Source organism: Balaenoptera physalus (assembly GCF_965194825.1).
Source record: "Balaenoptera physalus genome assembly, chromosome: 10".
In the NCBI taxonomy this organism is placed as follows: Eukaryota; Metazoa; Chordata; class Mammalia; order Artiodactyla; family Balaenopteridae; genus Balaenoptera; species Balaenoptera physalus.
In genome coordinates, this window is record NC_138889.1 from 88,238,780 (window position 1) to 88,257,304 (window position 18,525).

Sequence of the window (18,525 nt, forward strand, 5' to 3'; positions counted from 1 at the left end):
AGTTTTGTTTTTGTTTTTGTTTTTTTGTAGAGGCCCTTTGTCAGGTTGAGGAAGTTCACTTCTATTCCTAGTTTGCTGTGAATTTTTATCATGAATGAGTATTGAATTTAGTTAAATGTAGAATTGGTAGAATTGGTATTATTTCTCCCTTTAGACCTATGGTCTTAAAAATGAGAAGATTCCTCAAGGGTTTCTTTAGTAAAATAAAAAGTGTCATGTACCTCTAGTACATTTCCTCATTTTCAGGGGTACCAGTGGACACTTCCTAGATATTAGAACAGAGTTTGGTTTCAGGTCTAGAATGGCCTGGGTGAGGGGAAATTGTGTCAGATGAGTTCAGGAAATGGGTCACCCGTAGCTGACTGTTTGCTGTTTATCAAGTCACTTTTTGGGGCCTTAGTTTTCACATCTGTGAACAAAAGCCTCAGGATCTTCCCTTCTTCCCTCATTACCCTGGGTATGTGTTTATGAGCCCTAAGCAGATGTTTTGGTGGGTTATACCAATCCTTTTCTTACCTCTTCCTATATTAGTGGCAAGCCAAGTCACGGACTCTCATTCTGCAAAGGGAAGAATTTTCCCATGGTTTTCTGTCATGGTTCCAACCTGAAGCTCAGACAAATGTTGGCTTTTTTAAAAAAATAAATTTATTTATTTATTTTTGGCTGTGTTGGGTCTTTGTTGTTGCGTGTGGCTTTCTCTAGTTGTGGCGAACGAGTGCTACTCTTCGTTGTGGTGCGCGGGCTTCTCATTGTAGTGGCTTTTCTTGTTGCAGAGCATGGGCTCTAGGTGTGTGGGCTTCAGTAGTTGTGGCACGTGAGCTCAGTAGCTGTGGTGCATGAGCTTAGTTGCTCCGCCGCATGTGGGTTCTGACCGGACCAGGGCTCAAACCCATGTCCCCTGCATTGGCAGGCGGATTCTTAACCACTGCGCCACCAGGGAAGCCCCGAATGTTGGCTTATCTTTAATCTTCATTGGCTTTTAAAAATTGTAAAAGTAATATATACAGTACTTTATTAAATTCAAGTAATGCACAAGGTATGCAGCAAAATGAAAAAGGCCCTGTTGGGTCCATTGCTATTTCCGAGAGTCATGTTGTCAAGCAAATATGGTAGGTCCTTCCAGATCTTTTTTCATACAAATATTTATATACATATCCTCACTTAATTTTTTTAAGATATAAGGGGTATAATATTTAATACCTTTCTCTTTTCATTTACCACTGTATTGTGGCCCTCTTTCCATGTGAAATAAATTTTGTCATAAGAGAATTTGAACTTCTTCCTGAAACACAGAAAAGCCGTTATTATAAAAGATAACAATTTTAAAACCACAGATTGGATTCAAACCTACAGAGTTAAAATATCATCATTAGACCATTCTTCCTCTTTTCTCTACTCTTTGGCTTCCTTCCCTTGAAAATACTTCCACACATGTTTAAGGAAAATCATGGACCCTTTTAAACACCGAATAGAACGGGGATAAACACTGTGTATAGATCAATTAATGCAGATGTAAATCGGGCCAAGGAGCTGCCTCAAGCTTCAGCCCAAGGTCATTGCTGCACCTGCCATCTGTCCACTCAGGCGAGACTTTGCCTAATGCCTCCTAACCACAAGAGGAGAATTTGATTTTGATTTAGATTTATATATGTTAAATCTATTCTTAGCTTGAAAGAAAACCTCCTGACATCAGAAACACAAAATGGCTTTGGTATTTATGCAGTGCCAGTAAATAGGAAGGTCTAGGATATTTCTCACTTTACTCTTTCGATGTGAAATATGGAATTAAGTGCTAGAATGAAACCAGGACTCCTGGACCTACCCCTCTACTTCTGTCCCTGCTTGTGAATGCTGCTCCTCAGTCACTTGTCTTTTTGTTTACCAGACGTCAAGAGTGAACCAAGGGAGCCTGAAGAAATATGTGTCTGAGAAGAAAATGTGTTGCAATTAATAGTGCAGCTTGTGTCTGAGAAGAAAATGTGTTGCAATTAATAGTGCAGCTTCTAAGTCCTTGTTGAAAAGAGCTGAACCAAAATATCTCTAAACCTATAGACATTACTACTACTCACATTATCAAGTGTGAGTCTTTGTTTTGAAAAGGGCAAGAGGATCTGGATTATGAGCATTTTTGGAATATAATTGACCTGGATGGAAGTGTATTACAAAATCACTGCCACAGAGCTGTCTTTGGCAGTTTCCTCTTATTTTATTAATACTGGAGGTGAACACACGAATCAACCTGGTGAATCCCAGGGAAATTAAACCTTTTTTTGAGTGGGATGGAGAATGAGTTCTTGTCTCTAGTCCAGCAATAGAAATGACATTCGAAACGAATGTTTCCCCGTTCTTATGGCTAACGTGATAGATTTACTATTCCCTACGGGGATACTCATCCTCAGAGTTTGGTAGAGCACGTCACAGTTGTAGAAGTTTTCATTCTTGTTTCTTGTTTGAATCTCATATCACTCCTAAGAGAGGGTTGAGGAAGTAATTTGCTAAAGGTCACACAGTGGTCCAGGGATTTTTTCATTAGTCTCTGTGATTCAGGGGACAGATTACCTAGCTACTCAACTAAAACTAGCTCAAGTATGGGGCTCCAGGCCACAGGGAAATCTCATGTGACAGATTTGGAATAGGAATGAAATACAACGGGGTCACGTGGACAGTATAACTCATTGATAGAAATAAGAGCTAACATTTTTGAGCATTTACTCCTTGTATCAGCTCATTTGATTTTCGCAACAACCCTGTGAGGTTGGTTCTGTTGTGACCCCTGGGTTTCAGGTGCGAGGAGTGAGGCAAAAAGCAACTTAACGGTAATGTATTCAGTGTCGCACAGCTAAGTGTCAGAGGTGGGCTTTGAACCCAGGCAGTTTGATTCCATGGCTCTCACTCCACTTCATTATGTTGCCTTTCTTGACAGTGAGAGGCTAAGGTTACTGGCTTTGTGTCCCTGGACCCGGAGGCCTCTCGTCTCTCTTGTCCTGCAGGCTGGGTCTGTCCATCTGCCTCTTTCTGCAGACTGGTTTTCTCTGCTTACCTGCACTTCTGGGTTCCCCCGTAACTAAACTTTGCAGGCGGCTTCGCTTGCTGCGGTGCTCCCTGCAACCAGAGCTGACAAGCCTTTTCCATCTAAGTGCCCACCCTCCAGTCTCTGTCCCAGGTCTCTATTTCCCAAGAGGGAAAATCAGGCTGCCATAGTCTGGCCAAAAAGTAAGGAGTCTACTCCTCATCTGATCAGCAGAGGCCAGAGGTGAAAAGGCTGGTGGTTCAAAAATGCCCTCCTAGGCTGAGCCCTCCTTCAGCCTTGGCAGTGGGTAGAGCGCAGTTTTAAATGAGGTGTATGGATAGGGCAAACTTCCCCAAATTCGTCTCTTTCCTCATGACAGTAGAAAGAGGCTCATGTGCTGGCTTTTATGAAAAATGACAATGACAAGTGGCCTGATTGATAGAGTGGACCAATTTCCATGGTATAAATGCTGTCACTGTGGCTGATTTCAAGCTACCGATGTGACAATGGATTTGGGAAGAGATGCTCATGGTTGGCTGAGCGCCAAGATGATCCTTTCCATCTACGGACTGGATGCAGGGCAGCTTACACAGTAAGTGCAGGATGTCTCCAAGGAGTTTGAGGTGTAGGCTAACCAACTAGGTGGGCTTATAATTATGTAACAGGGAAGAAGATTTCAAGGAAGAGAGGGTGGAAGTTAGGTTTGGCTCAGGCAGCCTGAAATAACTTGTTGCCCTAAGTGTGGCATCTGCTAGGCACACGGGGATGCTTTCTAAAAAATTGCAACTTCCTTTGCCTGCAGTGTCTCACTTGTGACATATAATGAACGCTTTCACTGATTTTAAGATGCCAGACCTCATTTTCTTGGAGGGGCATTGGTCTAGCACCGAAAGGTATAGTTTTTCCTTGCTTCTCTAAGTCAGCACTTCCACCTCGTTTGCTGCTGTCATTAATGGACTCCTTTCTTCCACCTTCCAAACCTAGAGATGCCGAGTCCACATGGTGGCCTCTTAGACATCTTTCAGCTGCGTACACACTGTTAGTTTCGATTGGAGGATTTTATTTATGACCATAAGGTCATCTCTCAGGTCGTGTAATTATGCTAAAAGCCAAGACCGGCTGGTGACTACAGCCTCTGAGAGCATGTCAGATGCCGTCACAGATCTCAAGGCCCGTCTGGGTGGCTCTTTCCCTTGCACATCTGGAGAGGGGGTTGGGAGTCTTGGCTTTGGTGCACTACTTACAATTGCCCCATCTTTCGCCCGACGAGGCTCTGTTGTTAACCCTGGCCCGCTCTCACAAAGGATGGTGGTGACCACTGGCAGATGCGGCAGGGGGTGTGGACAGCGTAGATCTCTCCTCAGCCATGGAGTTCCAAGTGTCCTACTGATTGATGGAAGGTCAGCTTCTTTACCTATAAAAATAGCACAGTTAATTTATTCTTTTAATTTCCCCAGGGATGTAGCAAGGGAGAAATTTTACAAGATTCTTCTTTTATGTCTCATTGGAGGTTTGCCCTAGTTTGTGGATATGTTGACTTCTGAATAAGAGGACTAACATTTACGACACAGCTACTACTTGTTAGTTGGGAGATCAAGAGTTTTGTATAATTTTATCTCACAGTGACACCGAGAGAAAGTTCTTGTCCATTTTGCTTGGAGAAAGCTAAGATTGAGAGAACATTTATGAACCTGGCTTGCCTAAGGGCACTGTTGCTTGGAAGTGGTGGGGATGGGATTTGAAACCAGATTAGACTACAAGGTAAATATATTTTCAGCTATACTCTGCAGGCCGTCCCCCCGCCCCACCCCATTATATTAAATTTTCAAGCATACAGAAGAATTGAAAGTACTGTACAGTGAACAGACATATACCTACCAATTCGATGGTACTGTGAACATTTTGCTGTATTTGCTTTATCGTTTATCTGTCCTTTATCCATCCATCAGTTCATCTTATTTTTTGATGTATTCAAAGTAAGTTGCAGACATCAGTACATTTCACCCCTAAATATTTCAGCATTCATGCCATTGATGACAGTTCAATATTTGTTTATAGTTCCTTTTTTTTTGAGGTAAATTTTACATACAGAGAAATACAGAGATCCTAAGTATATATTCCCAAGTTTTGACAAATGCATACACAAGTGTAACCCCAATCCCTGTCAAGATACAGAACATGACCGTCACCTCGGGAAGTAAGTTCCCTCTTGCCCCTCTCCAGACATACCTCTCCCTACTCACCCCCAACCCCAGACATCACAGTTTGATTTTTCTTTTCACCATGGTTTAGTTTTATACCATGCAGTCTTAAATGATGTTGCCTGTTGTTTTCAAATTGACTTTTCATTGTACGTATTAAGTCAAGACAGTATTTACTGAGCCCTTGGTATGTGGCAGGCGCAGTGCTGGTACAAGGGGTACAGTGGGCAGGTAAAAGACATTGGCTCACGTGGAGAAAGAGACATTAATCAGCTCATCACAGGAATAAGTACCCTGTTACCAGCGGAGGTGAGTGCTGAATGGGGAGCCCAGGGTGCTGGGGGAGGCTTGGTGAGTGATGCGGAGGATGGTCAGGAAAGGCTTTCCTGAGGAAGTGACGTTGGAGCCAACATCAGAAGGATGCATAGGAGATAACCAGGCAGGGAGGTGGGGCAAAGGGCAAAGTGGATACTGTCTTCTCTGGTGGGAAGAAGTGTGCTTTCTTCTGGAACTAGAGAGAAGGTGGATGTGTTTGGTGGGCAGGAATCGAGGGTGAGAGTGAGTGGTGGGCTAGGCAGAGAGCTAGCAGGGGCCACATCACACAGGAGACGGGCCTTGGCCTCTAGCCACCATCTTAAGCCATTGCCTGGTTTTAAGTAAAAGAGTGACCTTGGCATTCAATTATCCAGCCAGTTGAGTTGGATGAAGGGGAGATATGGACCGTATGTTCTGGAATCACAGCTAAAATTAAGTATCATTGGCATGAAGCGTCCAGATTTTAGGAGAACACTAATTTGCATTATGATCCTATATAGATCTTCAGATGCCGCATATGAGTTTTCTCCCTCTTCTGCCTGCCCAGGCAATGGTGGTTACTAAATAAAGATTCTCTGTACCTCTGCCTCTTGCTTGCTCTTTCCTCCCAGTCTCCCTGCCTCCATTTCATTCTCTCTCCCTCCCTTAACTAATCCCCTTTCCATCACCTGCTCCTCCCTGAAACGGGCCCTCCTAGAGTCACCAATGACTCCCTGATTTCTTAATCCTGGGGCGGCTGTCAAATCCCCTGGGCTCTGTCATTCTGTAGACCGTCCCAGGTGGCTTCATCCAGACTCGTGGCTTTAACAACTGATTATGTACGGATGATGCAAAAAACTCTTGACTCTCTCCTGAGGGTGAGATTCCTACACCCACCTGTTGACTGGACATCTCTACCCATGGCTACGGACAGCCCGACATTTTCCCCTTAAAGTGAGTTCATTTTCCCTGGGGTCTTGCTCCCCATTCTGTATTTCCTATTTCAGTGAGTGTGCCCACCACTTATCTGTGGAGCCAGAAATCTGAGAATCATTCTAGATTCTTTTCTTTCTCTCCTTCTCTTCATGTAGTTGACCGCTAAAGTTGCTACTTGTATTTCTGAACATTCTCATAATTCTGTACCTTTTCTGTCTCTGCTGCCTTATTCCAGACCCTCCCTCTTTCTGGTCTGTGTTCTTGTCAAAGCCATGCCTCCTAACTGGCCACCCAGCCTCTAGTCTTGGCCCCCTTTTAAGTAATCTCATCCTCCATACAGAGATTTTCATAAAACATGAATCCACCCAAACCCTTCTGTGGTTCCCTGTAATTCTCTTCCTCTCCACTGCTTAGCAGTCTGGGTACTTTATGGAAGAGCCACCTTCGACATGTACCTGCCACCATAGCCAGACTTGCAGTCCCCCCAGAGCCCTTGCATGCCCCTTACGTTTTATTCTTTCTGCCTGGGAAGCCCTTCCCAGCCCTGCCTGCTTGGTTAGCAGCTGCACTTCCTTCGAGACTCAGCTCAAGTATTAACCTCCTTCAGGTAGCCTTTCCGGGCAGCCACTCTGCCCTCCACCGCGGGAGGGAGACGCTGTCCTCTCTACTCCCACCCTCCGTGCCCTCTGTGATGACCTTTGGCCTGTGTCCTCCATCAGACTGTGAGCTCCTTAGAGCAGGTGTCAAAAGGGGGGTCCCGGAAACCCTTTCACAGTAACTATGATCCATGTGTAAAAACTGTTTTCATTATAACGTGGACACACAATGTTACAGCCAAGTCTATTAGAAGGAACAATGAATTAAGTGGCTAGTGAGACAACTTGCTTAGAGCAAGAGGGAAAAATGTAAACTCACACCAGCGCCGAGGACGGCCTGGGCTCTGCCTCCTGCACACATGGCGGGAGACCATGCTGCCAGGGCAGGAAGTGGTTCTCCTTAGTACACTGCTAACCGGTGGGATGACTCTGGAATCGGTTTAAGTTCTAGGGTGAAAGTGTGCAGACAACCCCTAAAGTTTGGGAACCCACCGTCTCAAAGGCTCGGGTCATGTATTTGTCTCAGCACAGGCTCTTACACATACATGGCAGACAGGGGATGGGTGTGGTGTGTATACAGGAAGGAAGAGAATTTCCCGGTATGTTCTTACTGTACTTACAAAACCCTGGTCTGTTATTTCTGGTCTTAAAACCTTTCTTGACCATTCTGCCAACAAACGTATTTGGATAGCATAACAGTAATGGTGGGATGGAGTGCAGGGGCCACAACCCAGAGGACTGACTTCTGTCCACAGATGTGTTTTCAGAAATTAAACACTTGTCAACAAACATAAAAATCATTGAAAAATCGGGAGCTTTTCCATACAAATCAGGATTTCCAGGTTCTCTTGAAATAGTCAGAAGACTGACTTCACTGGTCCCGTATTCTAGCGTGGCAACAACTGGCTGAAGTTGAGTGGTGGCACCTTCTTTAGATGGGGGGCATCTGTCACAGCCCCCACCTGTCCCACTTCAGTCATGTCTTGGCTGAGATGGGTTTACTGTGGTAACAACCAAACCCCCAAGTCTATAATGGCTTAAAGCCCTGGAGTTTTATTTCTCACTCATATAAAGACCCAATGAATACTCCTAACTGGCCGGGAGCTCTCTACCAAGCGGTGATTCAGGGACTCAGGATCCTTTCTTTGTGTTTTCTCCATCTTCAGTCTGTGGCTTCCAAGGCTGCTGTGCTTATCTGCATCCAGCAGATAGAAGGGGAAAGAGAGAGGGGAACAGGTCGGAAAGGGCTGTGCATCATTCTGCCCACTTTCCATGGATTAGGGCTCTGTCACCTGGCCACGTCTACCTGCAGAGAGAGGCTGGGAAACATGGGGTGGACCTGAAAGAAAAGAGAACAGGTTTGGTGAACAGCCAGCTAGTATCTGACCCAACTCATTTATTTTACCTGCATGACCTCTTTAGGCATTTGAGTTTGCCTAAAAGCTGGTTTAACAGCTACAGGCTTTGGAGATAAGGAAACCTGGGTTCAAATCACTGTAATCGCTGTAATGTAATGTCAGCAAGACAGGGACTTAATCTGTTTTGGTCACTGCTGTGTACTCAGTGCCTGGCACACAGTAGGTGTTCAACAAACTTTTGTTGGACTCATGTACAGAATATATAAAGAATTCTCAAAATTCAATAATAAGGAAATAAACAAATATAAAAATGGTAAAAGACTTGAATATTCTTCACCAAAGAATGAATTAAAAATAAGCACATGAAAAGATGCTTAACATCATTTGTCATTAGGGAAATGAAAATTATTACCACAAGCTACCACTTCACACTAAAATCATCGCTAATATTTAAAAAAAAATTAAAACTAACAGTGTCAATTGCTGTTGAGGATTTGGAGCAGTTGAACTCATATATTGCTGGTGGGAATGAGATGTGTACAGCCATCTAGGAAATAATTTCTTATAAAGTTAAATATGCATTTACTCTATTACTCAGCAATTCCACTCCAAGGCATTTATCCTAAAGAAATGAAAACTTATGTTCACACAAAAATACAAATATTTATAACAGCATTATTCATAATCACCAGAAGTTAGCAACTCAGATGTCCTTCATCATATAAATGGATAAACAGACTGTGGTACATCCATACAGATTTACTGTATGTAAGTTCTTTTAATAATAAAAATATACCCCTTTGAAAATAAAACAAACAAAAAAAACCCAAGCCTTTGTTGATTAGATGAATGAATTCCCCTTCTGCCCTGGGCAATGATAATAGCTACTGTCTACTTAGTGCTTTTCAGGTGCTTACTTCTGTTAGTAGGCTGGGTACTGTCTCAGGGAAAAGGTGCTAAGATTTGGACATGGATAGTGGCTGCAGGATTAGAAAGAAGAGTAAAAGTCAAAATTTATTTTTCTCTTGTCTCCCACTTTCAGTATTTTTTGGAGCTCCCTTTCATCTATATACTGATGAGGAAATTTAATATATTTTCTTATTGGCTCACTGCTAGGGTAAAAAAATCAGCTATTTTCAACCTCTGTAAGTTTTGGAAGACAGATGGTTGCTCCTTAAAGTAAGATTTTCCTTCCTGTATGTAAAACAAATGCTGATTATATTGTACTCAGTTGTACTTCAGATGATCGTGATCAGCTGTCTTTCGTTTGTCAAAAAAGTTAGTGTCACTTTTCAAAGTCACCTTGACTTCTTTTAGCAGAATACAGCATAGAGGCCAGAAGGTCTGATAGTTTTCCTATGGTTTGAGTTTTTGATTGTGGTACATTTGAAGTAATTTTTTGTTGTTATTGCTGTGACTCATTTATTTGGGAGTAGGTTTGAGGCTAACTGGAAGGAATTGATTGTATTTTTTCTTTTCCCATAGGAATACGAGTAAAATCCTCCATATCTTGTTATCCCTGGCACTGCATCTTTGCTAGTTATTATGGGACTATACAGGCTGAGGACCTCACCTAGAGCAATTGAAACATTCTGGGCAGCAGGAAGTGTAATTACCTTTGTGTGAAGAATACCTTATCCCATGACCATGAGGGCATTGGAAACCCACCTTTCCACTCACTGAAGGGGGCTGCCGATGGTGCAACAGGTTAGCTGCGAGTCTCTGTTTCCCCAGACTCTAGTCTTTTGTCAGGAAACTATCCATAAGAAGATGGAAGGATGTAATAAAAATAGAGATGTATAAACATGTAACCAAAAGAAGTAGATCATTAAGATATTTGCGGAAGTATTATGAGAAGAGAGGATTAACGTGGGTGGGGCTGGTGGAGTATCTGATGAGTTGGGTTTATCCAAGGGAGGACCTTGAATGAATGTTGAAAGGAGGAGTTTGGGTGATTTCTAGTCACAGTGGGCCCCTCAGGCGACACCTAAAGCAGATTAATGAGAGTGAGAGAAGGGGACTCAAACTCACTCATTCTTTTTGCTCCCTTTAATGTATCAATCTTACTCTCTTTCTTTTTTCTTTTAAAAACTTCAAGTAATGAATTAACGTTGGTTTTTAGGTCTTCCCGCTTTTCCTGAATTTCATCACAATTTCTTGAAAAGTTAAGACATTTCCCTCCTATTTAGAAACTGTGTTGCAAGGCAACCTTTTAATAATAATGAAGGAAGTTTGGAAAGGAGAAGTCACTCACAGAATCCCTCTATTAATGCCTCAGACATACAGATTTTTATCTGGTTGGAACAAAGTTCCAATTTGGTGGTGGGTCATGTAGTAATGACAGACCCGCATCCTCTCTGCACCTGTGTTATTGGTCCAGGCTACTTTTCACTGGTCTGTGGTGAGATAAGTATAGGCGCTACAAGTGTAGAGACTTTTATAGCAATTAGACATCACTGAGACATCCAGGGCACTTGTCCCATAGAACAGGAACTAGACCAGTTTGGGTGGGATTGAACCCACACAGTGAGTCCCAGATGGCATAAGCTGGAGAACCACGAATTGATAGAGGATGGATTGGAAGGTAAAAACAAACAAAAAAACAAAGCAGGGGCTTCCCTGGTGGCACAGTGGTTAAGAATCCGCCTGCCAGTGCAGGGGACATGGGTTCGAGCCCTGGTCCAGGAAGATCCCACATGCCGCGGAGCAACTAAGCCCGTGCGCCACAACTACTGAGCTTGTGCTCTAGAACCTGCAAGTCACAACTACTGACCCTGCGTGCTGCAACTATTGAAGCCTGTGTGCCTAGAGCCTGTGCTCCGCAACAGGAGAAGCCACCACAATGAGAAGCCCGCACGCCAAAATGAAGAGTAGTCCCCAGTCACTGCAACTAGAGAAAGCCTGTGTGCAGAAACAAAGACCCAACACTGCCAAAAATAAATAAATAAATTTATTTTTTATAAAAAGTAAAAAAACAAAGTACTAGTCCTTTGCTGTGGATAGCGCTCTACGCTGCTTGCTATTGCGTTATCACTCACTCTTCTTCCATTCATAGCCAAGTTAGAAGAAGAAGAAAAATTCACCCATAATCCCAGCAATCTAACACAACTATTTTTAGGATTAGTGTCTTTTCCTTTCATCCTTTCTTTCTTTCTTTCTTTTTTAAAATTTTTTAAGGTAATTTTAGTAGAGTTGTCTCATTCACCTAGGGCAGTTTAACTCTTAGAGGTGGCAAGCTCTTTTTTTTTAATAATTAAAGCAAATTTATTTTATTTATTTATTTTTGGATGCATTGGGTCTTCATTGCTGTGCGCAGGCTTTCTCTAGTTGCAGTGAGTGGGGGCTACTCTTCCTTGTGGTGCTCGGCCTTCTCATTGCGATGGCTTCTCTTGTTGCAGAGCACAGGCTCTAGGTGTGTGGGCTCAGTAGTTTTGGCACGCGGGGTCAGTAGTTGTGGTTCGCAGGCTCAGTAGTTGTGGCGCACGGGCTTAGTTGCTCCACAGCATTTGGGATCTTCCTGGACCAGGTCTCAAACCCGTGTCCCCTGCATTGGCAGGTGGATTTTTAACCATTGTTCCACCAGGGAAGTCCCTTTCATCCTTTCTGTGTGTATGTGTGCTGTTTACAAATATAATTGTAACCATAATCCACCATGGTTTCCAAATCTTTAGATTCAGGTTCATAGTTGCTGTGTTATGGACAATTTTTGTGTTTCATCTATAGACTGAGTTAAAGACTTAGTAATCAGTTATGTCTCCTAATTGTTTCTCTTTTTAGGAATTTTTCAGCTCCTTCAGTTCCAGTTAGTGTTTATAATATCTTAAGAGTTTTGGTGTTTTTTTTGGGGGGGGGGTGAGGAGGGAAACTTTTCTTCTCTATTCTAAATATTGTTTGTTTCTTTTCATGCAGCCAGAGAACTGCTAGAAAATAATTCAAATGTCTTTACCTTTCTAGTATTCTATTCTCATTAATCCCAAGGGTTACAGAAGATGCTCTTTTTATCCTCTGCTAGTTTTCTCTGTTAAGGTGAGGCAGAATTCTCTCAAGTCACCAAACTTAGCTGGTGGTTGAGACTCCAGGCGGTGAGCTGGCCATCTGGTGAAATGGACATCACCGCCTACAAATAGGCATCTCCCATGGAGGAATGGCATCCAGAGGGCCATCGTTCTGAATCCCCCGGGCTCCATCCACTGCCCGCTGGCCATCTGTTCTCCCCTAACCCAGGGTTTATTTTGGCTTTGCCTGCTGACATATGAGATCTCTTCTGAGTCACCTGTGCCCACCTTGGTCTTATTATTATTCTTTAAAATCCCTTCCTAAACCTTGGAAATGGTTTCAGATTGTACTCACTCGGTTTTGTGAATTCAGAATGACAAAGATAAGGAAGCAAGAAGGATGTGCCCATGTTTTCGTCATAGGCTGTGGCATTCCAACTCCTCTTATGTGGCTTATCTGCCTGTGGGCTCAGCTTTTTGGCTCACAGCATCATAAAGCCAGCCCTTGCTGGAAAGAGCTAGCCCCACTCGTGCTAATAGGAAACTGACTTTTGATTCCTCACTCAAATCATCTTGAGGAAGGATGTTTAATAATTAGTTCTGGGGACTTCCCTGGTGGCGCAGTGGTTAAGAATCCGCCTGCCAATGGAGGGGACACGGGTTCGATCCCTGGTCTGGGAAGATCCCATATGCTGTGGAGCAACTAAGCGCATGCGCCACAACTACTGAGCCTGTGCCCTAGAGCCTGTGAGCCACAACTGCTGAGCCCACGTGCCACAACTACTGAAGCCCGTGTGCCTAGAGCCCGTGCTCTGCAACAAGAGAAGCCACTGCAGTGAGAAGCCCGCGTACCGCAATGAAGAGTAGCCCCTGCTCGCTGCAACTAGAGAAAGCCCGTGCGCAACAACGAAGACCCAATGCAGCCAAAAAAATAAATAAATTAATTAAAAAATAATAATAATTAGTTCTGAATTTGGTATTAATAGAAAAGTAATTTCTATGATTTTGACATAATATATATTTTAACAATAATTTTGACAGTCTTATTGGTTTCTGGCCTTTAAGAGTCAATGCTATTTACAAATATGAAATTTTTGCAAATAGAAATCAACCAATCAAATATTTAAAGAACATGCACGTTGTTCTAAGTAAGGCCAGTGCTAGGGGAGGTTTTCAAAGTGGTACCAACAGTGTTTTTAAGGAATATACATGAGAACACAGTTGCATGAAAGTAGCTAATTGAATATGGAAGGTACAGTATCCAGGTGCAAAATAAGCAGTATAGGCAATAAATGTTCAAAGAATTTATCCATTTTCATTCCTCATGGACTGTGCTGTCGAACTCAGCATCTACTTTGCTCTGGGTTACAATGGGAATGAACTGGTGGGTCCCTAATGCTAAGAACCTGTCTGAAACAGCAGTGGTTGCTGAGCATCTGTGATCTGGAACCCCATGGTCTAGGATGGTGCTAGAGGTCCTCTGGGAACTTCCAAGTTGTTGATTTTCCCTAGAGCAGGTCTTACAGAATCGTGCACAGCAACAGAATCTTTAAAAGAGAAGCTGGCATTCTGCTTCTGAAATATATTCTCACTACAGACAGTGGGAATTGTGGAATAAAATTACCTCTAAACTGTTCTTACTTGAATTAACTTTAACTGGAGAATATCTTTACTGAACAACTCTGTGACGTGTTAAGTTAGAGTGAAAGTAGTAGTTTCCACTTATTCTGTCAGCACTTAGTATGTTCCTGACACTGTACTAGGTACCTGACATGCTTATTATGGCATTGAATCTTCACAGTCATTTTATGAGATGTGAACTGTAATTATTCCCATTTTACAGATGGGGAGGCTGAAGCTGAGAGAGACGATGTAACTTGCCCAGGACCACAGAGCATAATGATGTTAGATCTGTACCTCGGCACCCAAGCCTGTGCTCCCATCTGCTGCTTTGCTAAATGTTCTCTGTGATTGTACTTGCTCCCTCTCTGCCCAGCGAGCTGTATCCCAGCCCTGAGGATGAAATAAAGCAGTTTTACTTGATAGGCACATCCTACATGCTTTACAGAGGACTTTCACATCCGCCATCTCTGCCGCAAAGAGGGTTTGTGGCTCTTCATTTCAAATTTCACATACACACTAAATGATATTTATTTCCAGGCTCTTATTATTGGGGATGATGAGAATTGACTAGATTGTGTTTTGACCCCCGTAGTGCTTGAAATTCAAGTACACTGGCAAGAATTCTAAAGAATTTTATGGAATTCTTAAAAACTCACACATGCAGATTGAATCAATTGTGCTTTTGGTCTTCTTTGGGCCCTTAAAAAATGCACAGGCCTGAGTCACACTGTGGTCACATCTAAATAAAATTTAGATGCAGTTGGATATGGTTCTGAATTTGCCCTTTGAGCTTGGCGAATTATGAATTTGTCTTGGAGACTCATCAGTTTCCCTGCCCTCCGTGACCACTACATTTCTCATGCTGGCAATATTGAAAAGAATGTTTAGGTTTTTAGCTACCTTTTGTGGAATTCACATACATTTATACCAGACAGTTGGATCTGAGATGGATATTGAGAATTTCCTGCATCTATACAGATTAAAAATGTTCAGTTAAAAATGTTCCAATAGATTTCTTATATCACCCATCTATTCAACAGTAATTATTGAGTGCCTACCGCGTGCCATGTTCTGTGCTCTCCTTGACCTTGAAGTCTCACTATTGCTCTTGTCCAGCTTATTTTTCACAGTAGCTGCTAACTACATCCGAGTGACCTTCAGCACTCACCTGTTCACTAAACATTGGTTGGAAGCCAGTTATCTGTAGAGATTGTTGGGTGTCAGGGCATGGCCATAAATGTCTGTAATATGGTAGGCTGAGGCTGGGGGAATCTCGGTCAAAGAAATGCCACTAGGCATTGAAGCACAGGGGGAATCCCTCAGAAGCGAAGAATCAAACAAACAAAATAAATAAATGCTGGGTAGACAGGTAACAATCATTTAGTCCATCTCTCTCATTTTACAGATGAAATATTGAGGCCTAGAGAAGAGCCATTTGGTCAAATTAAGTAACCCGTAATATTGAAGTTTCATTTTAGGATTTGGCAACTTCCTTAGCTTTAAACTCCTCCAACAGGATTAAGGAACAAAATTGCACTTTGAAACGTTTTCCTGCGTTTTCTCTGGCACTACGTGCATCACGGGGGGTGGGACGCTGTTTTGAATTGCTCTGCGTTTCTCTGCTACCTTTATTCTTTCACCCTCATACAAAGCTTCCTCTTGTGTTGCGATTCCTGCCTTCCCCCTCCTTGTTGCTGTCACCTTCTGACTTTACAGGCACCTGGCTCCTCATGTATCGAGGATTTGACGCTGCTCAGAGTCTTTCCATGCCAAGTCCTGCCATCAGTGCCAGCAACATCAGGCTCCACGAGGATAACCCACTGTTTCCTCCCCCAGCTTCAAAGCTTCTGGACTTCTCAGTTGGAACCATCTTTATTTTCACTTCAGATCAGCCACCCTCCCTTACAGCCACACCCTGGACCGCCCTCAGGAGCTTGTGCCCCCTCTGAAATCTCAGACTCTAGTACTCCCCTCTCCGCCCACCACCCCTTAGTGTTCCGGTGCTCACTCGCTTGTTCCCACTGTCTCTACTCTTTGGCCTCTCTGAGGTTTCAGCGCCCTCCACCTCTGACTTTCATCTTAGTCCATCTCCCCCATCACGCTTCTTTTTTCTTATTCAGCCACCCAAGCCCCATGCATGTCCCAGCCCCCTTGTCCTTCTGCCTTTTTCAACCTGTGTACCCTCAGCCTTGGGATAGTCCAGGCATTCGCTGCCTCTGCTTCAACCCACAGGCTGCTGGAATACATAGCAAATACAGCTGGTAGTTTGGTGTTCTTACGATTCTTGCTTCCAGCATCCCTGTAGTCAGCTGGTCCAGCGGTGCTCATCTCTGCAAGGTCTTCCTTGCCAGTTGCAATCCCTTCGCGGGTTCCTCATCAATTCTGCTTCTCATTCCCCATGGCTCTCCTGGAGCCTTCTAACCTGATTCCAGCCTCAAGTCTCCTTCTCAGTTAGATGACTTTTGTGGTACCGTCTACATTTGTTCATCCCTTAAATGTGGGCGTGCCCAAGCTTCTTCCCTAGTCTTCAAGCTTCAGTGTCTAGGTGGAGATGACTCACATGACGCATCGCCAGCATGGTCTCTGCAGCACGCCCGCCCTCTTCTCGCTCACGGACGCTTCTGGTTAGATGCCCTCCAGTCACCTTGCACTCAGCCGTTTCCCAGCCTAATCTCCTAGCCTGGTCCTCCTGCTCTATTCCCTGTCCCGCTGAGTGGAGCCTGTCTGCCTCGCCATGCAAGCCGGGAACCAGTCATCCTAGACTCTTTCCTTTCAGTCTGCACATCTTTGGTCCTGTCAGTTCTGTCTCCTTAATATTTCCTGTGTCCGCCCCCTTCTCCTGCAACCTTTCCTCGAGCCCCTATGACCTCCCATCTGGATGATTTCTGTAGCCTTCTATCTAGTCTCCCTTCCCCCCTCCCACCTCAATCCATCCTCCACAGATCTTTCTAAATCATAGAACAAATCACATCTTCTTCCTCAGCCTAAGGCTGAAAACAGCCCACAGATTTGTTTGATTTGACTGATAGTGTTGGCCCGCACCATGTTTAAAAACAATTTTCTTTTGGCTTTTCTTGTCTATATTAAACAGCAGAAAACTTCACCTGAGATCTCCAGGTTTCTGGTTTGTCTTTGAAACCCAGAAACCCTGGCCCCCTGGCTCCTGCATTCCCCCAGGGCCTGCTGGCTGGACAGAGGGACACTGTGCCTCTTAGATGGGGTGTGCCCTCATCAGTTAGTCACAGACTCACCTTCCCAGGTATGTTTCACTCACTCATGTCACCCACCTGGCTCTTGCATCCTTAGTCAGTGGCCTTTGGTTTGTGGAATGAAGTTGTGTCTCCTCTAGTTGCAAGGGCCCCACTGTAGTCCTTGTCGTCTGCACCCATTGAGCTTAATTTCTTGGAGTACCTCAAATTCGGGATTCGATTTCACACCTCTGTGTTGGCATGAATCCCTCTTCTGGTTAAAAATCACATGAGAGGCAATAATCTTTCCTGAGGATCTTGGCAACCACCTAAGATGACAGTTTCATCCTTAATTATTTGGACCAGGGGTGGTCCATGAGTCCATGAACCCCTAGAGTATTCTTTCCTAAATTCACACACACACACAGACACACACACACAGACACACACGCGCACACACACCACAACTAAAAAAAAAGTGCCAGGAAATAATACTTCCCATTACCACTCTGCCTCCTTCCTTCCCTTTTCCTCTTCTTTTCCCTTCATTTCCCTTCTTGCCTCCCTTTCATCCTTTTCCTTCCAAGCTGGTCATGACCCACCAAACTGATTTCATGATCCACTAATGGATCACAATCTATATGTTGAAAAACAGTGCCTTGGGGGTGGTGTCTACACATCCTTAAGATTACATGTTTAAATCTATTGTATACCATACCTGTGTTTTTCTGGGAGAGAGGAACCTCCTTAGCATTCAGCTTTCCAAGGGGCCTGAAGAAACATTTCATAACCACTGATTTAGATATTTTATTTTCAATGGGATTTGACATTTGACATTGCCACTTTCATGTACCCAAGCATCGAATTTAGTGATAATTATTTTGAATGTGGGCCCTTTGTGTCAGCTCTCTGACATGTCCTGTATTGCTTGTTGTTAAATGAAGTTAATATTTGCAGGCTCTCAGGGAGGGCGAAATGGATCCTTTAAATCTCTTGTTCACATGGGAAGGTGGAAAGCTGGGCAAGGCACCCTAAAAAGGATTTACTTGGTGAAGGAGGTTTAATAAAATCTTCATTTAAAGTCAGATAAAATAACAACCCAGAAAACTTTTTTTTTTTTTGGTTGATATCAAGTCATTTATTCAACAACTGCCCTTGGTAATGGGAATGAAGAAAACAGTAGTGAATAGAATACTGTTCTATTCAAATTCAAATTATGGCATTTGAATAGTATAGTGTATATATACTCTGCTATTCAAATTCTTGCCCTCATGGCTCTTTCAATCCAGAAAAGAAGAATGAGAAATAAAAATGGGGTAGCAAC

General features: G+C 43.4%; 1 protein-coding gene and 1 long non-coding RNA gene across 15 annotated transcripts in view; one reads left to right on the plus strand and one right to left on the minus strand.

The window, feature by feature from the left end:
• Positions 1–18,525, plus strand: part of KIAA1549L (KIAA1549 like) — a 288,634-nt gene that overhangs the window by 11,050 nt on the left and 259,059 nt on the right. The gene's annotated exons all lie outside the window — the stretch shown is intronic.
• LOC309636921 lies at positions 644–11,659 on the minus strand. Its single transcript, XR_014250319.1, has 2 exons — positions 7,397–11,659; positions 644–7,321 (listed from the first exon to the last, which is right to left on the minus strand). It is a non-coding gene; the product is annotated as an uncharacterized lncRNA (long non-coding RNA).